The sequence below is a fragment of the Drosophila miranda genome (genome assembly GCF_003369915.1).
Source record: "Drosophila miranda strain MSH22 chromosome Y unlocalized genomic scaffold, D.miranda_PacBio2.1 Contig_Y2_pilon, whole genome shotgun sequence".
Taxonomy (NCBI): domain Eukaryota; kingdom Metazoa; phylum Arthropoda; class Insecta; order Diptera; family Drosophilidae; genus Drosophila; species Drosophila miranda.
In genome coordinates this window covers 14,976,408-15,003,312 of record NW_022881614.1, presented here as the reverse complement: position 1 = coordinate 15,003,312, position 26,905 = coordinate 14,976,408, and the positions used below count along the sequence as shown (strand labels likewise).

General features: G+C 44.6%; 2 pseudogenes; one reads left to right on the top strand and one right to left on the bottom strand.

The window, feature by feature from the left end:
• LOC117193099 overlaps positions 1-26,905 on the top strand; it is a 134,717-nt pseudogene that overhangs the window by 83,278 nt on the left and 24,534 nt on the right.
• On the bottom strand, positions 6,334-9,351 carry LOC117192667 (annotated as a pseudogene).

The window sequence follows — 26,905 nt, the reverse complement described above, 5'->3', positions numbered from 1 at the left end:
TGTGCGTGTCGTGGCTTCCTGTGATCAGTAAAAATATGCTTGATTCTTGACTGGAATCCTTGAAGGATATTTTTGCCCCCAAATCTGCTTGTGATCGGTAGGGTCCTAGCCATCGAAGGTTCATTCATGTTTTCAACAACAGATCTTGGCGTATTTTTTGTACTTAACTTTATTTAAATGTACTTAATGCATATGTTTAATTTGATTAAATACGGTGACTATTTTACTTTGCAAATTTAAGAAAAGACAATGCGAAAACATTCTGAATGCACGTCAGAGTACCTAATTACAATGCTGGATTTACTTGAATAATTTGTGCGTTGTGGTGTGGTGTTTGTTTAGACCATTAATATCTATGCAAAATATTTACAATTCACTGAATTGTGGATCATGCGTTGTGCGTTAATTGTAAAGCTTGCGCACCCGGAAACGCCATCCTGGGGAGCGGATCGCCATCTGTATCTGCCGGTCCCGTCCCCCCAAGCGCTTGCAGTGGAACTGCTTTATGGCAAAATCGAAACGAAATAGAGCACTAGAGGGAGAGTGGTTAAAGAAGGGCATGGGCATGGCGTCCGTACGGAACAGAGACAGACCAGACCAGACCATTGAGGGGAGGGGACAGACAGAAGTAAAGAACCTAAAACGAGCGTTAAAATAAATCGTTACGAGTGGGGCACCTCCACGGCAGGATTAGTGCTTCGGATCCTTGTTGTAGTCCACATAGACGCGAACCACTTCCCCGGAGTACTTGCGTTGGGAGGGCATGAAGTAGAAGTCGGGTGTGTCGGAGCCACTGTTCTGGCGGGGATCATCGCGCGAAAGATCGTAGCCCGAGTCCCGGTCCCCGCTCCTGGCGGTCACGTCGCTCCTCTTCCCGCTCTCTGTCCCGGCTGCCCTGGCGGGCGGCGCGACGATCGTGGGTGTAATAGCCCGACGGCTGCCTATTGGTCGCGTTCTGTTGGTAGTGGTGCGCCTGTCGGGGCAGGGAGTAGGCCCGCTCGGCGTAGGAGCTGCGAGAATAGGCCGCAGGTGCGCCTCCAGTGCTGCTCTCTTGCGTGGCCATCTGGCGACCATTGGAGGATCGACTGCCGTTCCCGTTCCCATTGCCATTGCCATTTCCATGGCTACCCTTGCCCTGGCCATTGGTGCTCTCGTACTACATCTAGGACTTGCTGGTGGGCGAGTGGGATAGGGCAGCGTGGTCTGCTGGCTGCTGCTGGTGGACTGGTTGCGTTGGCGCGCCTTCTCCTTGCCCGCTGTGCTGGCGCTGGTCATGGGCTTCTCCTCCGTCTCGCCGTAGGGGTCGAAGGCGTAGTTGGTGTTCGAGGCGAACTCCTTTCAGGGCGAGTTCTGGATGAGTTTCTCCTGCAATCACAAATTGGTATCAGCATGATTATGGCCCGTTTCGACCTCTCGGCGCCCAACCAGTCAGCATTTGGTATGGCAAGCAATATGTCCCCGGTTGAACGAACTCTATTCTGGTCTTAGGAGATGTGCCTTGTGCCGCCAGCGTTTACGTTTACCCCGCAATCTCATTCGTGTAACAAAGGAACAGTCGTGTTAATAGCAGTCGGAAGGATTAGGGTGATGGACCGCAAAGAGTTCTACAAAAGGTTCCAATCGAAGTTTTGGAGAACTTTGGAGTATGCAGCATATATCAAATGGCGACTGGTCAAGAGAACCGACTGGTCAAGATCACGCACAGATATTAGACGATTAGCGATGTGTGTGTGGAAAATTAGAAAATACTTAGAAACCCTGGAAACACATAAATATTGTAGGTTAAAGAGACAGATAGATGTCTACAGAAGGCAGTTGGGGATTGGATTGTGTTAGCGGGTGACGTGTTAATGCAACAACAACAGAAATAGAAACAGATACTCGTAGGAGAAAATGCAATGCCAATTACCAATTCAGTTCTAGATACTCGTAAGATTTTGATAAACGCAAACAGTTGCAAATGGTACACGATCGAGAGAGGCTTCCGGGTGGACTCTAACTGTAGGATGGGATTCTGTGATCCTTAAACGCACTTAAGGCAGCTGAGCTTTGTAGCTGATGTCTGGGTTCGAAGGATGATCGGGCAGTGGGTGTGACAGTGACATGTATGGATTTCTGATCTGAATGTGTGGTTCTTGCTTGGCGGTATCGAGTCTTATAGATCGCTAGAGGGCTGGTAGTAGCGCTGCTGCTGTCGCTGTTGGTACATGCGCCACTCCTCGGGTATAACGTAAACCAGCTTGGAACGACACGGTTCAATGGATATATAAACATTATTAGCTCTGTGGGGGTTATCTCCTGTCGGGGCTACCACCTTACCTTGCTGTACTTACTCTTGCGCGACGTCTTCCAAATGGTGCAGAAGGCCTGGATCATAGCGATGAGCACCAGGGCCGCAATCAGGCCGAGGACTATGTACAAACGCGTCTCGGAAAGGTCGAAGAAGGAGAGCAGTGTCTCCTTGGCGTTTGTTTCGGTGGTGCTCTTGTCTACGGGAGGAGTGCAATGTGTTAAACGAGGACTAGCTGATGAGGGATGAGTTTCGATCGGAGCTTACATTCCAGAGCCTCAAAGTCGAGATACTGGGATCCACAGTCAGAGAGCCCACGCGGCCGGTGGCTATCTGATCCTGTAGCGCCGCGCGGATCACATCGGCGTTCTTCTGGGCGGCTCCTTCGCCGCTCTTCTCCACCGTGTTGTTGTCCAGCTCATGCATCTTCTCCACATCTGCCTTGTCGAACATAGCCTGCACCTTGGCGACCATCGTGCTGCCCTCCCTGAAAAACGGTTTGGACAATCAGAGAACCGGCCTCACAGGATGGGCTGGGGGTAGCTGGTGAACTTACTTTTCAAAGCCCAGCATCTCCGTCTTGTAGTATCCGGGAAGGGGACTCAAGATGCCGTTAAAGGAGTCCGAGATGGTGGCAGCCAGGTTGTTGAACTCCACGGTCCCCGCCTTGGGTGCTTCGTAGGGCTCGCCCAGGTTCATCAGCTTCACGCCGATGGCGTAGACCAGACGGCTGGGTGCCGGCGTACTAGTGCCAACAAACACAGCCTCCAGTTCTGCAAACAGCCAGTAATTGGAAAAAATGTCCTTGAAGGGGATTCCGCGAGGGCCACTCACCTTTGCCACAGGACTTGATGCACACGCGGCGCGAGAAGACCGGCGGCACCTGCTCGTGCTTTCGGATCTTCTTGTTTACCACGTTGAAGGCGCCCCCCAGGACGGGGACGAACAGATAGAGGCAGTGGTCGTCTGTGAAGGACAGATCCTGCTTGTCATTGCTGACGCGCTTCCGGTTGAGCTCCAGGATCGTGACGCCCTTGTCGATACGCCCCGAGGCGTTGTAGATGTCCTGGCGATCGTCGAGCTTGGGCGGGGCGTAGCCCAGCACCCACGTGTCCGTGAGGAAGGGTCGACCGTTGCGCTTGTCCACCCAGCCGATGATGGCGTCGGTCTGCGACATGCGCTGGTCCTCGCTGAAGCCGATGCCCGGGTCCAGGTCTCCGTGTTCGACGTCTCAATGTGCCAGCACATCTCGTTGCCGCGCCCGACAGTCGACCAGGCGGCCTAGTACTCGCAGGTGTGCTCCTGGGGCGAGCAGTTGGACGGATACTTCCAGTGGCCGTAGCAATCGTTGTCCAGCACATTCGTGGTCAGGTCATTCCTGTCCGCACTAGCGTCTGCTTTCTCTATCTCTGCAAGGAAAGGGGGCATGAGACGGCTTCAAAGGGTGGGTTCAGGCTTCAGGGGATTGCTCACCAAAGAAGTTGATCTGCGTGAATCCGCGCTGCATCTTGTGGCCGTGGTACTTCAGCTCGTCTGGCTGGTAGAAGTCCTTCACGCTAGAGGACTGGGTCTCGTTTTTTCTTTACAGCTGCAATGGCAGCCAGTGCCGCGAGCAGTGCCACTGCCTCCTCATCGACCGCGTCGAGCAACGCCAGCAGCATCGATCTGGCGGCCGTCCTCAACTCCAGAGGCAGTGATTTGAAGCAAAAGTATGTCTCCCCCAGTTTACCCTTATCGTGCTCCTTGACTATATACCTTTTACGAACAGATTGGCTGAGCTGCAAACGGTGAAGCACTCGATGGACAAGGTCATTGTGGACAAGCGCCAGCAACGCGTGCAGAAGATGGTTCAGCTGCAGAGGGACATGGCCAAGCAGGGATCTGGATCGGCGGCAGTGACGACTGTAACTCCATTTGGATCTCCAACACCAAAAGCAGTAGCCAGTCAACCTCCGCATGGCGGGGATCTATGTGAGTATCTACTCTGTCGCCCCTTGCTCACCGACTAAGCAACTTCTTCGTTCACTTACAGCCCAAGCCGCGCCACGTTCGCCCACGATGGGTCTCATGGACGGATACTGGGCAACAAGATTGAGGACGACAGCCAGCATGCCTCCAACTGATCGCAGAAGCACGCTGCAATTCTTCCCCAGATCTATAACTACGAATCATTACTTTAATTTCGCCTTCAACTCGTTCGTTTCCTTGGCGATAGCGACAGCTACAGCGTTAGTGTTTAATTTTCTATACTGCGTACCTTGGCTAAACGAAAGCTATTCGGAGGTTCAGATCATCCTCAAAGGAGAAGATGAAACGATTAAGAGAATTCCGATTTGTTCCAATGCAATAGGCAGTACCTTTTATGTTGTAGATATGTAAAAATTGTATAAAAAAAGAAAAACGAAAATACAAAAAAGAAAATTTAAGAGTAAACGAGGGGGAACGTTGTGAGTTGCTGCGGACACCGCAACTCTACAGTTATACCCGATACTAAGTCAGTATGGCTCTCCTCCGGCAGACGCTGCTAATATTAAACGACACGACAAAGAGTGCGTGCGAGAGAGACAGAAAATCAGTCTGAGCGTGACGTCGGGCGCTGCGTAGCCAGTGCAAATTGATTTGTTTCTTTTGGCTATAAAAAGTATCTGATCTGGTCCAGATTCAGCAATCTGATAGATATGGTCGTTATCTATGATTCTGCGTTTTTAGTTTTCTCGAATGTGCAATATTGTGGATGCAACAGATTTTCGTCCTTTGTGGGGGCGGAAGGGGGTGGTGGCGAAATTCTGAGATATACGTTTTATAGTGAGATCTAAAAGAAGTGCGGATACCAAATTTGGTTACTCTAGCCTTAATAGTCTCTGAGATTTGTGGATGCCCCAGATTTTCGTCCTTTGCGGGGGCGGAAAGGGGTGTGGCACGAAACGGTCAAGGTCCGATATCACAGGAGTGTGGATACCAAATTTGGTTGCTCTGGCTCTTATAGGTTCTGAGATCCTTGAACTCATATTTTGCAATTGGCAAAACCGACCATGAAACCTGTGTGTTAGAGAGAGACAGAGCGAGAAAGAATGAAATTGTTTTCTTGATTCTGGCTATAATAATTATACGATCTGGTTGAGATCTTACATTCTAAAACATATAGTCATCCTCTACGATTCTGCGTTTTTGGTTTTATCGTATCTTTAAAAATGTGGATGCCACAGATTTTCGTCCTTTGTGGGGGCGGAAGTGGGCGGGGCGAAGTTTTGAAATATTTTTGTAGCAGTGACATATCACAGAAGTCTGGATACAAAACATCGTTGCTCTAGCTTTTATAGTCTTTGAGCACTAGGCGTTGATAGGGACGGACAGACGGACGGACGGACAGACAGACAGGGCTCAATCGACTCGGCTATTGATGCTGATCAAGAATATATATACCTTATGGGGTCGGAAACGACTCCTTCTGGACGTTACACACATCCATTTTCACCACAAAGCTAATATACCCCAATACTCATTTTGAGTATCGGGTATAATAAGTTCGTTTAAACCGCTAAGAAATACAATAAAGTGTAAATTTATCAAAGTAAAAACACCCGATTGCGTAAGTTCACCTTAATTAGCCGAGGCACCGACGTCGCCCCGCCCCGAGTCCACACGGTCGTTTCGTATACACGACGAGCGACGCCCATTCTAGCCCCGATCCACCTCTCTACGACAGGCCGCCCCCTGACGCCGCCCTTAAGGTTCCATCACATTTCTACAAATTTCTTGTGGATTGACCCCTGGACGGGACTGAACTTACCTCAGCCTGAAATAGGTACATCACACCCTTGTGGGCCGATCTGTGCGTGTCGTGGCTTCCTGTGATCAGAAAAATATGCTTGATTCTTGACTGGAATCCTTGAAGGATATTTTTGCCCCCCAAATCTGCTTGTGATCGGTAGGGTCCTAGCCATCGAAGGTTCATTCATGTTTTCAACAACAGATCTTGGCGTATTTTTTGTACTTAACTTTATTTAAATGTACTTAATGACTATTTTTCTTTGCACATTTAAGAGAAGACAATGCGAAAACATTCTGAATGCACGTCAGAGTACCTAATTACAATGCTGGATTTACTTGAATAATTTGTGCGTTGTGGTGTGGTGTTTGTTTAGACCATTAATATCTATGCAAAATATTTATAATTCACTAAATTGTGGATCATGCGTTGTGCGTTAATTGTAAAGCTTGCGCACCCGGAAACGCCATCCTGGGGAGCGTATCGCCATCTGTATCGGCCGGTCCCGTCCCCCCAAGCGCTTGCAGTGGAACTGCTTTATGGCAAAATCGAAACGAAATAGAGCACTAGAGGGAGAGTGGTTAAAGAAGGGCATGGGCATGGCGTCCGAACGGAACAGAGACAGACCAGACCAGACCATTGAGAGGAGGGGACAGACAGAAGTAAAGAACCTAAAACGAGCGTTAAAATAAATTGTTACGAGTGGGGCACCTCCACGGCACGATTAGTGCTTCGGATCCTTGTTGTAGTCCACATAGACGCGAACCTCTTCCCCGGAGTACTTGCGTTGGGAGGGCATGAAGTAGAAGTCGGGTGTGTCGGAGCCACCGTTCTGGCGGGGATCATCGCGCGAAAGATCGTAGCCCGAGTCCCGGTGCCGCTCCTGGCGGTGACGTCGCTCCTTTTCCCGCTCTCTGTCCCGGCTGCCCTGGCGGGCGGCGCGACGATCGTGGGTGTAATAGCCCGACGGCTGCATATTGGTCGCGTTCTGTTGGTAGTGGTGCGCCTGTCGGGGCAGGGAGTAGGCCCGCTCGGCGTAGGAGCTGCGAGAATAGGCCGCAGGTGCGCCTCCAGTGCTGCTCTCTTGCGTGGCCATCTGGTGACCATTGGAGGATCGACTGCCGTTCCCGTTCCCATTGCCATTTCCATGGCTACCCTTGCACTGGCCATTGGTGCTCTCGTACTACATCTAGGACTTGCTGGTGGGCGAGTGGGATAGGGCAGCGTGGTCTGCTGGCTGCTGCTGGTGGACTGGTTGCGGTGGCGCGCCTTCTCCTTGCCCGCTGTGCTTGCGCTGGTCATGTGCTTCTCCTCCGTCTCGCCGTAGGGGTCGAAGGCGTAGTTGGTGTTCGAGGCGAACTCCTTTCAGGGCGAGTTCTGGATGAGTTTCTCCTGCAATCACAAATTGGTATCAGCATGATTATGGCCCGTTTCGAACTCTCGGCGCCCAACCAGTCAGCATTTGGTATGGCAAGCAATATGTCCCCGGTTGAACGAACTCTATTCTGGTCTTAGGAGATGTGCCTTGTGCCGCCAGCGTTTACGTTTACCCCGCAATCTCATTCGTGTAACAAAGGAACAGTCGTGTTAATAGCAGTTGGAAGGATTAGGGTGATGGACCGCAAAGAGTTCTACAAAAGGTTCCAATCGAAGTTTTGGAGAAATTTGGAGTATGCAGCATATATCAAATGCCGACTGGTCAAGAGAACCGACTGGTCAAGATCACGCACAGATATTAGACGATTAGCGATGTGTGTGTGGAAAATTAGAAAATACTTAGAAACCCTGGAAACACATAAATATTGTGGTTAAAGAGACAGATAGATGTCTACAGAAGGCAGTTGGGGATTGGATTGTGTTAGCGGGTGACGTGTTAATGCAACAACAACAGAAATAGAAACAGATACTCGTAGGAGAAAATGCAATGTCAATTACCAATTCAGTTTTAGATACTTGTAAGATTTTGATAAACGCAAACAGCTGGCAAATGGTACACGATCGAGAGAGGCTTCCGCGTGGACTCTAACTGTAGGATGGGATTCTGTGATCCTTAAACGCACTTAAGGCAGCTGAGCTTTGTAGCTGATGTCTGGGTTCGAAGGATGATCGGGCAGTGGGTGTGACAGTGACATGTATGGATTTCTGATCTGAATGTGTGGTTCTTGCTTGGCGGTATCGAGTCTTATAGATCGCTAGAGGGCTAATAGTAGCGCTGATGCTGTCGCTGTTGGTACATGCGCCACTCCTCGGGTATAACGTAAACCAGCTTGGAACGACACGGTTCAATGGATATATAAACATTATTAGCTCTGTGGGGGTTATCTCCTGTCGGGGCTACCACCTTACCTTGCTGTACTTACTCTTGCGCGACGTCTTCCAAATGGTGCAGAAGGCCTGGATCATAGCGATGAGCACCAGGGCCGCAATCAGGCCGAGGACTATGTACAAACGCGTCTCGGAAAGGTCGAAGAAGGAGAGCAGTGTCTCCTTGGCGTTTGTTTCGGTGGTGCTCATGTCTACGGGAGGAGTGCAATGTGTTAAACGAGGACTAGCTGATGAGGGATGAGTTTCGATCGGAGCTTACATTCCAGAGCCTCAAAGTCGAGATACTGGGGATCCACAGTCAGAGAGCCCACGCGGCCGGTGGCTATCTGATCCTGTAGCGCCGCACGGATCACATCGGCGTTCTTCTGGGCGGCTCCTTCGCCGCTCTTCTCCACCGTGTTGTTGTCCAGCTCATGCATCTTCTCCACATCTGCCTTGTCGAACATAGCCTGCACCTTGGCGACCATCGTGCTGCCCTCCATGAAAAACGGTTTGGACAATCAGAGAACCGGCCTCACAGGATGGGCTGGGGGTAGCTGGTGAACTTACTTTTCAAAGCCCAGAATCTCCGTCTTGTAGTATCCGGGAAGGGGACTCAAGATGCCGTTAAAGGAGTCCGAGATGGTGGCAGCCAGGTTGTTGAACTCCACGGTCCCCGCCTTGGGTGATTCGTAGGACTCGCCCAGGTTCATCAGCTTCACGCCGATGGCGTAGACCAGGCGGCTGGGTGCCGGCGTACTAGTGCCAACAAACACAGCCTCCAGTTCTGCAAAGAGCCAGTAATTGGAAAAAATGTCCTTGAAGGGGATTCCGCGAGGACCACTCACCTTTGCCACAGGACTTGATGCACAAGCGGCGCGAGAAGACCGGCGGCACCTGCTCGTGCTTTCGGATCTTCTTGTTTACCACGTTGAAGGCGTTGCCACGTTGTTGCATTCACAATATTGCACATTCGAGAAAACTAAAAACGCAGAATCATAGATAATGACCATATCTATCAGATTGCTGAATCTGGATCAGATCAGATCAGTTTTATAGCCAATAGGAACAAATCAATTTGCAGTGGCTACGCAGCGCCCGACGTCACGCTCAGACTGATTTTCTGTCTCTCTCGCACGCACTCTTTGTCGTGTCGTTTAATATTAGCGGCGTCTGCCGGAGGAGAGCCATACTGACTTAGTATCGGGTATAACCGTAGAGTTGCGGTGTCCGCAGCAACTCACAAAGTTCCCCCTCGTTATACCCGATACTCAAAATGAGTATTGGGGTATATTAGATTTGTGGTAAAAGTGGATGTGTGTAACGTCCAGAAGGAATCGTTTCCGACCCCATAAAGTATATATATTCTTGATCAGCATCAATAGCCGAGTCGATTGAGCCCCGTCTGTCTGTCCGTCTGTCCGTCCGTCCGTCTGTCCGTCCCCTTCAGCGGGTTGCGAGTTGCGGTCTCCGCAGCAACTCACAACGTTCCCCTCGTTTTTTTTATACCCGATACTCAAAATGAGTATTGGGGTATATTAGATTTGTGGTAAAAGTGGATGTGTGTAACGTCCAGAAGGAATCGTTTCCGACCCCATAAAGTATATGTAGTGTATTGACACTCAGACTTAAGCACGCGTTGTCTTCAAGATTCTCTTTTATTCTATATCCCTTGGATGGTGTGACCGTATATAGATATTAATATAATACCTAACACGCCTCTCCTTAGATGTTTAATATACATGTCATTTACAAATCTATTTTCTTATAACAATTTGATTTGTGTACTTAATCTAATTAGCGTATATAAAATTTATGTGATTTCGTATTTTTCTTTCTTCTTAATCTGTTTAGTATTTGTTTCAGTGTTTAATTTGTACATAATTTGATTTCATAATTCCTTTCTTTATATTATTTTATTGTTAAATACGCTTTACTACCTTCCCTGCCTCACGTGGTCTCAACTCTCTCCTGGTGGGTGTTGGTTGAGAAACTATTTGTTCATTGTTGGTTTTGGAATTGTCATCTACTGAACAATTGCTTTCGACATCAGGTGTTTTCGCATTAGGCGATGTATGATTGTTAGTGCTTTGGTTTCTAATTTGATCCAGGTGACGTTTTATTTCTCTGTTATTGTTCGCCAAAATACAACAATACGAACGCGGGCCCAGTTGTTGTTTTACAGTTGCCTGAGTCCAGCTTGCTTTGTTAGGATTTTTGTAGTCCCTAACCATAACTTTTTGACCCTTTAAAAATTCTGTGCTTCGTCTACCTTTGTGATTTACAACACACTCAGTCTGTTTTTTATTTATTATGCTTTCGACCGTAGGTGGTTTTAACAACGAAAATCTTGTTTTTAGTGTACGACCAAAAAATAATTTAGCAGGAGATTCGCCCGTAGTACAATGAATCGTATTTCGGTAATCGATCAAAAATCTATTTAAAATTGTATTAAAATCTTGTCTTTCATTAGCATTTATGTTTGCATATAGTGATTTCTTAACAGTCTTTACAAAATTTTCTGCTTGACCATTAGTCGCTGGATGTCCTGGAGCAGTAAAAATGTGACTAACACCATTGTTTTTCATAAACGTTTTAAAATCATCAGAAGTAAACTGTCGTCCATTGTCACTAACTAACACGTCTGGTAAACCATATCGACAAAATACTTCTCTAAGCTTGTTGATAGTAAACAATGAAGTTATTTCCTTCGTTTTGAATACTTCTGCCCATTTTGTATAAGAATCTATAATAACCAATAAATGAAAACCTCTAATTGGTCCTGCAAAGTCTATGTGTACTCGACTCCAAGCCTTTCCTGTGGATTTCCACGGTATTAACAGACTCTTTTCTGGACTTGATTGTAGTTCCTGACAAGGAATACAATCTCGAATTAATTTCTCAATTTCAGAATCCATGCAAGGCCACCACACATAAGAACGTGCTAACATTTTGGTTTTTACTATTCCCAAATGCGATGCATGAAATTCTGCTAAAATAGCTTGTCTCAGTTTGGTTGGAATTACTACTCTGTGTCCCCATAAGATACAATCATATTCCACTGAAAGTTCATTTGTTTTAGAGATGTAGGCAGAAAACTCGCTGCCTTTTAATCTTGTCTTCGAACCAGTGTTAATTGCCTCACAAACTTTTGATAATATTGGGTCACGTCGTGTTTCACGAGCTATTTCTTTGAAGCTAATTTTGAACACCTTTTCGGACTGTATAAAATGTATGTAATTATAGTCTTCGTTTGGTACAGCCGTTTCCCATTGAGGCATTCTTGAGAGTCCATCTGCTATATTTAAGGTCCCCTTTATGTGTTCAACTGTATATTGAAAACCTGACAAAGTCAGTGCCCATCTTTGCATTCGTGCAGAGGCCATCAATGGAAGTCCTTTCAGGTCTCCAAATATGCTTAGTAATGGTTTGTGATCTGTTCGAAGGATGAACTTGTTTCCTAAAAGATACTGTCTTAATTTACTCACACAGAACACTATAGCCAGGGCCTCTTTCTCGATTGTACTGTAATTATGCTCGCTTTTGGATAATGCTCTTGATACAAATGCTATTGGTTTGATATCTTCATTGCATTTATGTGATAAAACACCTGAAACTGCATGACTGCTAGCATCAGTCGTTAATACTAACGGTTGATCTGGGTTGTAGTGAACTAAAACTTGTTCAGAAGTTACTTCTTTCTTTACCTCTTCATATGCACTCTGACATTCGCGTGTCCAATTAAATTTTGTATTTTTCTTTAATAATGCATATAAAGGACTCATTATCTGAGCGAAATTATTGATAAACTTTGAATAATAATTTACAATGCCTATGAAAGCTCTAAGCTGTGATACGTTTTCCGGAGCCGGTGCAAACAATACACTCGCAACTCTATCATTGTTTTTGCTCAGTCCTATCCTGTCAATTGAAAATCCTAGGTAACAAATTTTGGATTTAAAGAACTCACATTTCTTGTCATTTAATTTAAGTCCAACTGATTTCAGTTTTCTAAGTACAGCTTTTAGGTTTGAAATATGTTCTTGAAGATCTCGTCCTGTAACTGTTATGTCATCTTGATAAACCACAACTCCTCGCATACCCTGAAACAACCCTTCCATTGTTTTTTGAAAAATAGCTGCTGCAGTTTTTATACCAAATGGTAAGCGTTTAACTTTCAATAGTCCAATATGTGTGCTCCAAGTACACAAATTTTGAGATTGCTCATCTAAATTTAGCTGATTGTAAGCATTTGACAGGTCAAGTTTTGAATACAGTGTACCCCCTTCAAGCGCTGCAAAAATGTCGTCTATTCGAGGTAGTGGATACTTTACGTCGACTAAAGACCGGTTTAATGTAACCTTATAGTCACCACAAATTCGTATGTCACCGTTTGGTTTTAAAATCGGTACCAAAGGTGTTGCCCATTCAGAACTAACAACTTGCTCTAAAATTCCATCATCTATGAATTTTCGTAACTGCACTTCAATCTTTTCTTTCCATGCTAATGGTACTGACCTAGGCTTGAAAAATATTGGTTTTGCATCTTCTTTTAATAGTAACGATATCGTATTCGTAGTATATGAACCTAAACGAGGCTCAAAAACTTCAGCAAACTCCGATTTAATCTGTTCTGTAATTACAGAATTTGGTTCATTTACGTACACATTGTTCACCTGCATTAACTCAAAATTAAAAGCTCTCAAAAATGTTCTACCTAGCAAAGGTGGACTCACTGCATTGGTTACAACAACAACAATTTGTTTTTTTAGACCTCGATATTCGATCGTTGCATCGTACTCACCAATAACTTTGATTGAATCTCCATTGTAATCTACATATGGAACTAGACATTTTCTAAGTGGTCTGCTGGTATTTAAGCTTTCGTAAAATGTTTTTGGAACCAATGTGCACAGTGCACCAGTGTCGCAAGCAATTTTCGTTATGTTTCCATCAATTTTTACAGGTAAATAATATACTCCATTAGTTGAGGTTGTATCAACGCTATAGATAGAAAAGTTATAATTATCATTATCAAAATTATTATCAGAATAGGTGTCATGTTTTGTTTGAGATACATAATTTACGGATTTTTTTGATTTATTTTTACAAATGCTCGCCAAGTGACCTATTTTTCCACAGCTGTGACATTTGCATGCCTTATACTTGCAATTGTTTGAGTTATGATTTCGCCAGCCACAGTGTGTGCATGGCTGCTGCTTCTTTTCTCTGCCAGCGTCGCAGTCGTTTTCGCCGTCGCCGTCACCGTCGCTTCTGCCGCCTCTGTAACTCACGTTTCGGTTGCCCTTGAAATGACTTCTGCCGTTGCTCTTTGCTTGATCTCTGTTCTCGCCTCTTTGCCTCTGCCATTGACTAGTCCCGTTCTTTTGATGCATGTAGTTGACGTTGTGTTCTGTCTTCCTTGTGCTGATCTTCGTCTCCATGATCATCGCCTTCTTGAGTGCATCAGCCAGAGTTAGATTTTCGTCTTCTTCACATATTCTTTCATATATAGGGTTGGGAAGGCTCATCACAAATTGGTTTAATACAAACGCTTCCAGATTTGAGCCAAATTTGCATTCCAATGCCAATTGTTTAACTCGAGCATACCACTCCGCTACAGTCTCATCTTCACTTTTTGTGGACATGTGAAATTTTTTTCTTTCTCTGAATATGAGTGTAGGTGGTGTGTAGTGTGTTTTTAAAATTTCACATAATTCTTTGTATGCTTTTGATACGGGTGATACCGGATTGCACAAACTATGTAGTAAAGTGTAAGCCGCTGTACCGATCGACTTCAACAAAACTGCCTTTTTTGTGTTTTCCTCTTTCACATTCAATTCGCACAAATGTATGTCGAATTTTTCCTTCCAAATGCAGAACGTTTCTTGGTGTGGCGAAAACTCAGCAATTGTTGCCATTTGATAGAATGTTGGTGCTTCATTTTTCGTCATGTTGCTGTTCATATATTATATGCACTTTTAACATGTGTATGTATATTAATACGTTTTATTTTATGCTCGTCGCCAATTATGTAGTGTATTGACACTCAGCCTTAAGCACGCGTTGTCTTCAAGATTCTCTTTTATTCTATATCCCTTGGATGGTGTGACCGTATATAGATATTAATATAATACCTAACAGTATATATATTCTTGATCAGCATCAATAGCCGAGTCGATTGAGCCCTGTCTGTCTGTCCGTCTGTCCGTCTGTCCGTCCGTCCGTCTGTCCGTCCCCTTCAGCGCCTAGTGCTCAAAGACTATAAGAGCTAGAGCAACGATGTTTTGGACCCAGACTTCTGTGATATGTCACTGCTACAAAAATATTTCAAAACTTCGCCCCGCCCACTTCCGCCCCACAAAGGACGAAAATCTGTGGCATCCACAATTTTAAAGATATGAGAAAACCAAAAACGTAGAACTGTAGAGAATGACCATATCTTTAAGACTGCGGAATCTGAATTGGATCGTATTATTATTATAGCCAGCATCAAGAAAACAATTTCATTTTTTCTCGCCCTGTCTCTCTCTAACACACACGTAGCATAGCCGGCTTTGCTTAGAGTAAAACATTAGCGCCTAGATCTCAGAGACTATAAAAGCTAGAGCAACCAAATTTGGTATCCACACTCCTTATATATCGGACCGAGACGAGTTTGTTTCAAAATTTCGCCACACCCCCTTCCGCCCCCGCAAAGGATGAAAATCTGGGGATATTCACAAATCTCAGAGACTATTAAGGCTAGAGTAACCAAATTTGGTATCCGCACTCCTGTTAGATCTTACTATAAAACGTGTATCTCAGAATTTCGACCCACCGCCTTCCGCCCCCACAAAGGACGAAAATCTGTTGCATCCACAATATTGAGGATACGAGAAAACTAAAAACGTAGAATCATAGATAATAATCATATCTATCAGAGTGCTGAATCTGGATCAGATCAGATCATTTTTATAGCCAAAAGGAACAAATCAATTTGCACTGGCTGCGCAGCCCCCGACGTCACGGTCAGACTGATTTTCTGTCTCTCTCGCACGCACTCCTTGTCGTGTCGTTTAATATTAGCGGCGTCTGCCGGAGGAGAGCCATACTGACTTAGTATCGGGTATAACTGTAGAGTTGCGGTCTCCGCGGCAACTCACAACGTTCCCCCTCGTTATACCCGATACTCAAAATGAGTATTGGGGTATATTAGATTTGTGGTAAAAGTGGATGTGTGTAACGTCCAGAAGGAATCGTTTCCGACCCCATAAAGTATATATATTCTTGATCAGCATCAATAGCCGAGTCGATTGAGCACTGTCTGTCTGTCCGTCTGTCCGTCCGTCCGTCCCCTTCAGCGCCTAGTGCTCAAAGACTATAAGAGCTAGAGCAACGATGTTTTGGATCCAGACTTCTGTGATATGTCACTGCTACAAAAATATTTCAAAACTTCGCCCCGCCCACTTCCGCCCCACAAAGGACGAAAATCTGTGGCATCCACATTTTTAAAGATACGATAAAACCAAAAACGCAGAATCGTAGAGAATGACAATATGTTCTAGAGTGTAAAATCTCAACCAGATCGTAAAATTATTATAGCCAGAATCAAGAAAACAATTTCTTTCTTTCTCGCTCTGTCTTTCTCTAACACACAGGTTTCATGGTCTGTTTTGCCAATTGCAAAATATGAGTTCAAGGATCTCAGAACCTATAAGAGCCATAGCAGCCAAATTTGGTATCCACACTCCTGTGATATCGGACCTTGACCGTTTCGTGTCCAAATTTCGCCACCCCCCCTTCCGCCCCGCAAAGGACGAAAATCTGGGGCATCCACAAATCTCAGAGACTATTAAGGCTAGGGTAACCAAATTTGGTATCCGCACTTCTGTTAGATCTCACTATAAAATGTATATCTCAGAATTTCGCCCCACCCCCTTCCGCCTCCACAAAGAACGAAAATATGTTGCATCCACAATATTGCACATTCGAGAAAACTAAAAACGCAAAATCATAGATAATGACCATATCTATTAGATTGCGCCCGACGTCACGCTCAGACTGATTTCTGTCTCACTCGCACGCACTCTTTGTCGTGTCGTTTCTCTCGTCCGGCGTCTGCCGGAGGAGAGCCATACTGACTAAGTATCGGGTATAAATGTAGAGTTGCGGTCTCCGCAGCAACTCACAACGTTCCCCCTCGTTTTTTTTTATAACCGATACTCAAAATGAGTATTGGGGTATATTAGATTTGTGGTAAAAGTGGATGTGTGTAACGTCCAGAAGGAATCGTTTCCGACCCCATAAAGTATATATATTCTTGATCAGCATCAATAGCCGAGTCGATTGAGCCATGTCTGTCTGTCCGTCTGTCCGTCCGTCCGTCTGTCCGTCCCCTTCAGCGCCTAGTGCTCAAAGACTATTAGAGCTAGAGCAACGATGTTCTGTATCCAGACTTCTGTGATATGTCACTGCTACACAAATATTTCAAAACTTCGCCCCGCCCACTTGTGCCCCCACAAAAGACGAAAATCTGTGGCATCCACATTTTTAAAGATACGATAAAACCAAAAACGTAAGATCTCAACCAGATCGTACAATTATTAAAGCCAGAATCAAGAAAACAATTTCATTCTTACTCGCTCTGTCTCTCTCTAACACACAGGTTTCATGGTCGGTTTTGCCAATTGCAAAACATGAGTTCAAAGATCTCAGAACCTATAAGAGCCAGAGCAACCAAATTTGGTATCCACACTCCTGTGATATCGGACCTTGACCGTTTCGTATCCAAATTTCGCCACACCCCCTTCCGCCCCCGCAAAGGACGAAAATCTGGGGCATCCACAAATCTCACAGACTATTAAGGCTAGAGTAACCAAATTTGGTATCCGCACTTCTGTTAGATCTCACTATAAAACGTTTATCTCAGAATTTCGCCCCACCCCTTCCGCCCCCACAAAGGACGAAAATCTGTTGCATCCACAATATTGCACATTCCAGAAAACTAAAAACGCAGAACCATAGATAACGACCATATCTATCAGATTGCTGAAGCTGGACCAGAACAGATAATTTTTATAGCCAAAAGGAACAAATCAATTTGCACTGGCTACGCAGCGCCCGACGTCACGCTCAGACTGATTTTCTGTCTCTCTCGCACGCACTCTTTGTCGTGTCGTTTAATATTAGCGGCGTCTGCCGGAGGAGAGCCATACTGACTTAGTATCGGGTATAACTGTAGAGTTGCGGTATCCGCAACTCACAACGTTCCCCCTCGTTTTTGTTTTGATACTGTATTTTTATACCCGATTCTCAAAATGAGTGTTGGGGTATATTAGATTTGTGGTAAAAGTGGATGTGTGTAACGTCCAGAAGGAATCGTTTCCGACCCCATAAAGTATATATATTCTTGATCAGCATCAATAGCCGAGTCGATTGGCCTGTCTGTCTGTCTGTCTGTCCGTCTGTCCGTCTGTCCGTCTGTCTGTCTGTCCGTCTGTCTCTCTAACACACACGTAGCATAGCCGGCTTTGCTTAGAGTAAAAAAAAAAAAAAAAAAAAAAAAAAAAAAAAAAAAAAAAAAGAAAACATTAGCGCCTAGATCTCAGAGACTACAAAAGCTAGAGCAACCAAATTTGGTATCCACACTCCTACTATATCGGACCGAGACGAGTTTGTTTCAAAGTTTCGCCACATCCCCTTCCGCCCCCGCAAAGGATGAAAATCTGTGGATATTCACAAATTTTAGAGACTATTAAGGCTAGAGTAACCAAATTTGGTATCCGCACTTCTGTTAGATCTCACTATAAAACGTGTATCTCAATATTTCGCCCACACTTCGCCACACAAAGGACGAAAACTGTTGCATCCACATATTGACGATACGAGAAAACTAAAAACGCAGAATCATAGAAAGACCTATCTATCAGATTGCTGAATCTGGATCAGATCAGATAATTTGTGTAGCAAAAGAACAAATCAATTTGCACTGGCTACGCAGCGCCGACGTCACGCTCAGACTGATTTTCTGTCTCTCTCGCACGCACTCTTTGTCGTGTCGTTTAAATTAGCGGCGTCTGCCGAGGAGAGCCATACTGACTTAGTATCGGGTATAACCGTAGAGTTGCGGTGTCCGCAGCAACTCACAACGTTCCCCTCGATGTATTTGGTTCAGTTCTTTTTATAGCCGATACTCAAAATGAGTATTGGGTATATTAGATTTGTGGTAAAAGTGGATGTGTGTAACGTCCAGAAGGAATCGTTTCCGACCCATAAAGTATATATATTCTTGATCAGCATCAATAGCCGAGTCGATTGAGCCCTGTTGTCTGTCCTTGTTGTCCGTCTGTCCGTTCTGTCCGTCTCTATCAGCGCTAGTGCTCAAAGACTATAAGAGCTAGAGCAACGATGTTTTGGATCCAGACTTCTGTGATATGTCACTGCTACAAAAATATTTCAAAACTTCGCCCGCCACTTCCGCCCCACAAAGGACGAAATCTGTGGCATCCACAATTTTAAAGATATGAGAAAACTCAAAACGAGAATTGTGGAGAATGACTCAGTTTTATGTACTCTGAACGATGTTTGAATTATCCCACAGAATTTCGACTCCCCTGTCTCTCTCACACGGCAGAAGGACGGAAGAGTCGATGGCGGAATTATTCAAAGATCGTCAGAGAGACCTCAGATTTAAGGAGCTAGAGTAAACCAAATTTGGTATCCGCACTTCCTGTTAGATCTTACTATAAAACGTGTATCTCAAAATTTCGCCCCACCCCCTTCCGCCCACACAAAGGACGAAAATCTGTTGCATCCACAATATTGACACATTCGAGAAAACTAAAAACGGCAGAATCATAGATAATGACCATATCTATCAGATTGCTGAATCTGGATCAGATCAGATCATTTTTATAGCCAAAAGGAACAAATCAATTTGCACTGGCTACGCAGCGCCCGACATCACGCTCAGACTGATTTTCTGTCTCTCTCGCACGCACTCTTTGTCGTGTCGTTCAATATTAGCGGCGTCTGCCGGAGGAGAGCCATACTGACTTAGTATCGGGTATAACGTAGAGTTGCGGTGTCCGCAGCAACTCACAACGTTCCCCCTCGTCTTTTTTTCTTTTTTTTATACCCGATACTCAAAATGAGTATTGGGGTATATTAGATTTGTGGTAAAAGTGGATGTGTGTAACGTCCAGAAGGAATCGTTTCCGACCCCATAAAGTATATATATTCTTGATCAGCATCAATAGCCGAGTCGATTGAGCCTGTTCTGTCTGTCTGTCCGTCTGTCCGTCCCCTTCAGCGCCTAGTGCTCAAAGACTATAAGAGCTAGAGCAACGATGTTTTGATCCAGACTTCTGTGATATGTCACTGCTACAAAAATATTTCAAAACTTCGCCCCGCCCACTTCCGCCCCCACAAAGGACGAAAATCTGTGGCATCCACAATTTTAAAGATATGAGAAAACCAAAAACGCAGAATCGTAGAGAATGACATATCTTTAGACTGCAGAATCTGAATTGGATCGTATTATTATTATAGCCAGCATCAAGAAAACAATTTCATTTTTTCTCGCCCTGTCTCTCTCTAACACACACGTAGCATAGGCGGCTTTGCTTAGAGTAAAACATTAGCGCCTAGATCTCAGAGACTACAAAAGCTAGAGCAACCAAATTTGGTATCCACACTCCTAATATATCGGACCGAGACGAGTTTGTTTCAAAATTTCGCCACACCCCCTTCCGCCCCGCAAAGGACGAAAATCTGGGGATATTCAAAAATCTCAGAGACAATTAAGGCTAGAGTAACCAAATTTGGTATCCGCACTCCTGTTAGATCTTACTATAAAACGTGTATCTCAAAATTTCGCCCCACCACTTCCGCCCACACAAAGGACGAAAATCTGTTGCATCCACAATATTGCACATTCGAGAAAACTAAAAACGCAGAATCATAGATAATGACCATATCTATCAGATTGCTGAATCTGGATCAGATCAGATCATTTTTATACCCAAAAGGAACAAATCAATTTGCACTGGCTACGCAGCGCCCGACATCACGCTCAGACTGATTTTCTGTCTCTCTCGCACGCACTCTTTGTCGTGTCGTTCAATATTAGCGGCGTCTGCCGGAGGAGAGCCATACTGACTTAGTATCGGGTATAACCGTAGAGTTGCGGTGTCCGCAGCAACTCACAACGTTCCCCCTCGTTTTTTTTTATACCCGATACTCAAAATGAGTATTGGGCTATATTAGATTTGTGGTAAAAGTGGATGTGTGTAACGTCCAGAAGGAATCGTTTCCGACCCCATAAAGTATATATATTCTTGATCAGCATCAATAGCCGAGTCGATTGAGCCCTGTCTGTCTGTCCGTCTGTCCGTCCGTCCGTCTGTCCGTCTGTCCGTCCCCTTCAGCGCCTAGTGCTCAAAGACTATAAGAGCTAGAGCAACGATGTTTTGGATCCAGACTTCTGTGATATGTCACTGCTACAAAAATATTTCAAAACTTTGCCCCGCCCACTTCCGCCCCCACAAAGAACGAAAATCTGTGGCATCCACAATTTTAAAGATATGAGAAAACGAAAAACGTAGAATTGTAGAGAATGACCATATCTTTAAGACTGCGGAATCTGAAGTGGATCGTATTATTATTATAGTCAGCATCAAGAAAACAATTTCATTTTTTCTCGCCGTGTCTCTCTCTAACACACACGTAGCATAGGCGGCTTTGCTTAGACTAAAACATTAGCGCCTAGATCTCAGAGACTACAAAAGCTAGAGCAACCAAATTTGGTATCCACACTCCTAATATATCGGACCGAGACGAGTTTGTTTCAAAAATTCGCCACACCCCCTTCCGTCCCCGCAAAGGACGAAAATATGGGGATATTCAAAAATCTCAGAGACTATTAAAGCTAGAGTAACCAAATTTGTTATCCGCACTCCTGTTAGAACTTACTATAAAACATGTATCTCAAAATTTCGCACCACCCCCTTCCGCCCACACAAAGAACGAAAATCTGTTGCATCCACAATATTGCACATTCGAGAAAACTAAAAACTAAAAACGCAGAATCATAGATAATGACCATATCTATCAGATTACTGAATCTGGATCAGATCAGATCATTTTTATACCCAAAAGGAACAAATCAATTTGCACTGGCTACGCAGCGCCCGACATCACGCTCAAACTGATTTTCTGTCTCTCTCGCACGCACTCTTTGTCGTGTCGTTCAATATTAGCGGCGTCTGCCGGAGGAGAGCCATACTGACTTAGTATCGGATATAATCGTAGAGTTGCGGTGTCCGCAGCAACTCACAACGTTCCCCCTCGTTTTTTTTATACTCGATACTCAAAATGAGTATTGGGGTATATTAGATTTGTGGTAAAAGTGGATGTGTGTAACGTCCAGAAGGAATCGTTTCCGACCGCATAAAGTATATATATTCTTGATCAGCATCAAAAGCCGAGTTGATTGAGCCATGTCTGTCTGTCCGTCTGTCCGTCCCCTTCAGCGCCTAGTGCTCAAAGACTATAAGAGCTAGAGCAACGATGTTTTGTATCCAGACTTCTGTGATATGTCACTGCTACAAAAATATTTCAAAACTTCGCCCCGCCCACTTCCGCCCCCACAAAGGACGAAAATCTGTGGCATCCACAATTTTAAAGATATGAGAAAACCAAAAACGCAGAATCATAGAGAATGACTGCAGAATCTTAATTGGATCGTATTATTATTATAGCCAGCATCAACAAAAAAATTTCATTTTTTCTCGCCCTGTCTCTCTCTAACACACACGTAGCATAGGCGGCTTTGCTTAGAGTAAAACATTAGCGCCTAGATCTCAGAGACTACAAAAGCTAGAGCAACCAAATTTGGTATCCACACTCCTAATATATCGGACCGAGACGAGTTTGTTTCAAAAATTCGCCACACCCCCTTCCGTCCCCGCAAAGGACGAAAATATGGGGATATTCAAAAATCTCAGAGACTATTAAAGCTAGAGTAACCAAATTTGTTATCCGCACTCCTGTTAGAACTTACTATAAAACATGTATCTCAAAATTTCGCCCCACCCCCTTCCGCCCACACAAAGGACGAAAATCTGTTGCATCCACAATATTGCACATTCGAGAAAACTAAAAACGCAGAATCATAGATAATGACCATATCTATCAGATTACTGAATCTGGATCAGATCAGATCATTTTTATACCCAAAAGGAACAAATCAATTTGCACTGGCTACGCAGCGCCCGACATCACGCTCAAACTGATTTTCTGTCTCTCTCGCACGCACTCTTTGTCGTGTCGTTCAATATTAGCGGCGTCTGCCGGAGGAGAGCCATACTGACTTAGTATCGGATATAATCGTAGAGTTGCGGTGTCCGCAGCAACTCACAACGTTCCCCCTCGTTTTTTTTATACTCGATACTCAAAATGAGTATTGGGGTATATTAGATTTGTGGTAAAAGTGGATGTGTGTAACGTCCAGAAGGAATCGTTTCCGACCCCATAAAGTATATATATTCTTGATCAGCATCAAAAGCCGAGTCGATTGAGCCATGTCTGTCTGTCCGTCTGTCCGTCCCCTTCAGCGCCTAGTGCTCAAAGACCATAAGAGCTAGAGCAACGATGTTTTGTATCCAGACTTCTGTGATATGTCACTGCTACAAAAATATTTCAAAACTTCGCCCCGCCCACTTCCGCCCCCACAAAGGACGAAAATCTGTGGCATCCACAATTTTAAAGATATGAGAAAACCAAAAACGCAGAATCATAGAGAATGACTGCAGAATCTTAATTGGATCGTATTATTATTATAGCCAGCATCAACAAAAAAATTTCATTTTTTCTCGCCCTGTCTCTCTCTAACACACACGTAGCATAGGCGGCTTTGCTTAGAGTAAAACATTATCGCCTAGATCTCAGAGACTACAAAAGCTAGAGCAACCAAATTTGGTATCCACACTCCTAATATATCGGACCGAGACGAGTTTGTTTCAAAATTTCGCCACACCCCTTTCCGCCCCCGCAAAGGACGAAAATCTGGGGATATTTAAAAATCTCAGAGACAATTAAAAAGAGACAAAAGGAACAAATCAATTTGCACTGGCTACGCAGCGCCCGACATCACGCTCAGACTGATTTTCTGTCTCTCTCGCACGCACTCTTTGTCGTGTCGTTCAATATTAGCGGCGTCTGCCGGAGGAGAGCCATACTGACTTAGTATCGGGTATAACCGTAGAGTTGCGGTGTCCGCAGCAACTAACAACGTTCCCCCTCGTTTTTTTTATACCCGATACTCAAAATGAGTATTGGGGTATATTAGATTTGTGGTAAAAGTGGATGTGTGTAACGTCCAGAAGGAATCGTTTCCGACCCCATAAAGTATATATATTCTTGATCAGCATCAATAGCCGAGTCGATTGAGCCCTGTCTGTCTGTCCGTCTGTCCGTCTGTCCGTCCGTCCGTCTGTCCGTCTGTCCGTCCCCTTCAGCGCCTAGTGCTCAAAGACTATAAGAGCTAGAGCAACGATGTTTTGGATCCAGACTTCTGTGATATGTCACTGCTACAAAAATATTTCAAAATTTTTGCCCCGCCCACTTCCGCCCCCACAAAGAACGAAAATCTGTGGCATCCACAATTTTAAAGATATGAGAAAACCAAAAACGTAGAATTGTAGAGAATGACCATATCTTTAAGACTGCGGAATCTGAAGTGGATCGTATTATTATTATAGCCAGCATCAAGAAAACAATTTCATTATTTCTCGCCCTGTCTCTCTCTAACACACACGTAGCATAGGCGGCTTTGCTTAGAGTAAAACATTAGCGCCAGATCTCAGAGACTACAAAAGCTAGAGCAACCAAATTTGGTATCCACACTCCTAATATATCGGACCGAGACGAGTTTGTTTCAAAATTTCGCCACACCCCCTTCCGCCCCCGCAAAGGACGAAAATCTGGGGATATTCAAAAATCTCAGAGACAATTAAGGCTAGAGTAACCAAATTTGGTATCCGCACTCCTGTTAGAACTTACTATAAAACATGTATCTCAAAATTTCGCCCCACCCCCTTCCGCCCACACAAAGAACGAAAATCTGTTGCATCCACAATATTGCACATTCGAGAAAACTAAAAACGCAGAATCATAGATAATGACCTTATCTATCAGATTGCTGAATCTTTTATACCCAAAAGGAACAAACCAATTTGCACTGGCTACGCAGCGCCCGACATCACGCTCAGACTGATTTTCTGTCTCTCTCGCACGCACTCTTTGTCGTGTCGTTCAATATTAGCGGCGTCTGCCGGAGGAGAGCCATACTGACTTAGTATCGGGTATAACCGTAGAGTTGCGGTGTCCGCAGCAACTCACAACGTTCCCCCTCGTTACTATTCGTTTCGTTCTTTTTATACTCGATACTCAAAATGATTATTGGGGTATATTAGATTTGTGGTAAAAGTGGATGTGTGTAACGTCCAGAAGGAATCGTTTCCGACCCCATAAAGTATATATATTCTTGATCAGCATCAAAAGCCGAGTCGATTGAGCCCTGTCTGTCTGTCCGTCCGTTCGTCTGTCCGTCTGTCCGTCCCCTTCAGCGCCTAGTGCTCAAAGACTATAAGAGCTAGAGCAACGATGTTTTGGATCCAGACTTCTGTGATATGTCACTGCTACAAAAATATTTCAAAACTTCGCCCCGCCCACTTCCGCCCCCACAAAGAACGAAAATCTGTGGCATCCACAATTTTAAAGATATGAGAAAACGAAAAACGTAGAATTGTAGAGAATGACCATATCTTTAAGACTGCGGAATCTGAATTGGATCGTATTATTATTATAGCCAGCATCAAGAAAACAATTTCATTTTTTCTCGCCCTGTCTCTCTCTAACACACACGTAGCATAGGCGGCTTTGCTTAGAGTAAAACATTAGCGCCTAGATCTCAGAGACTACAAAAGCTAGAGCAACCAAATTTGGTATCCACACTCCTAATATATCGGACCGAGACGAGTTTGTTTCAAAATTTCGCCACACCCCCTTCCACCCCCGCAAAGGACGAAAATCTGGGGATATTCAAAAATCTCAGAGACAATTAAGGCTAGAGTAACCAAATTTGGTATCCGCACTCCTGTTAGATCTTACTATAAAACGTGTATCTCAAAATTTCGCCCCACCCCCTTCCGCCCGCACAAAGGACGAAAATCTGTTGCATCCACAATATTGCACATTCGAGAAAACTAAAAACTAAAAACGCAGAATCATAGATAATGACCATATCTATCAGATTGCTGAATCTGGATCCGATCAGATCATTTTTATACCCAAAAGGAACAAATCAATTTGCACTGGCTACGCAGCGCCCGACATCACGCTCAGACTGATTTTCTGTCTCTCTGGCACGCACTCTTTGTCGTGTCGTTCAATATTAGCGGCGTCTGCCGGAGGAGAGCCATACTGACTTAGTATCGGGTATAACCGTAGAGTTGCGTTGTCCGCAGCAACTCACAACGTTCCCCCTCGTTTTTGTTTATACCCGATACTCAAAATGAGTATTGGGGTATATTAGATTTGTGGTAAAAGTGGATGTGTGTAACGTCCAGAAGGAATCGTTTCCGACCCCATAAAGTATATATATTCTTGATCAGCATCAATAGCCGAGTCGATTGAGCCCTGTCTGTCTGTCCGTCTGTCCGTCCGTCCGTCTGTCCGTCCCCTTCAGCGCCTAGTGCTCAAAGACTATAAGAGCTAGAGCAACGATGTTTTGGATCCAGACTTCTGTGATATGTCACTGCTACAAAAATATTTCAAAACTTCGCCCCGCCCACTTCCGCCCCCACAAAGAACGAAAATCTGTGGCATCCACAATTTTTAAGATATGAGAAAACGAAAAACGTAGAATTGTAGAGAATGACCATATCTTTTATACTGCAGAATCTGAATTGGATCGTATTATTATTATAGCCAGCATCAAGAAAACAATTTCATTTTTTCTCGCCCTGTCTCTCTCTAACACACACGTAGCATAGGCGGCTTTGCTTAGAGTAAAACATTAGCGCCTAGATCTCAGAGACTACAAAAGCTAGAGCAACCAAATTTGGTATCCACACTCCTAATATATCGGACCGAGACGAGTTTGTTTCAAAATTTCGCCACCCCCCCTTCCGCCCCCGCAAAGGACGAAAATCTGGGGATATTCAAAAATCTCAGAGACTATTAAAGCTAGAGTAACCAAATTTGGTATCCGCACTCCTGTTAAATATTACTATAAAACGTGTATCTTAAAATTTCGCCTCACCCCCTTCCGCCCACACAAAGAACGAAAATCTGTTGCATCCACAATATTGCACATTCGAAAAAACTAAAAACGCAGAATCATAGATAATGACCATATCTATCAGATTGCTGAATCTGGATCAGATCAGATCATTTTTATAGCCAATAGGAACAAATCAATTTGCACTGGCTACGCAGCGCCCGACATCACGCTCAGACTGATTTTCTGTCTCTCTTGCACGCACTCTTTGTCGTGT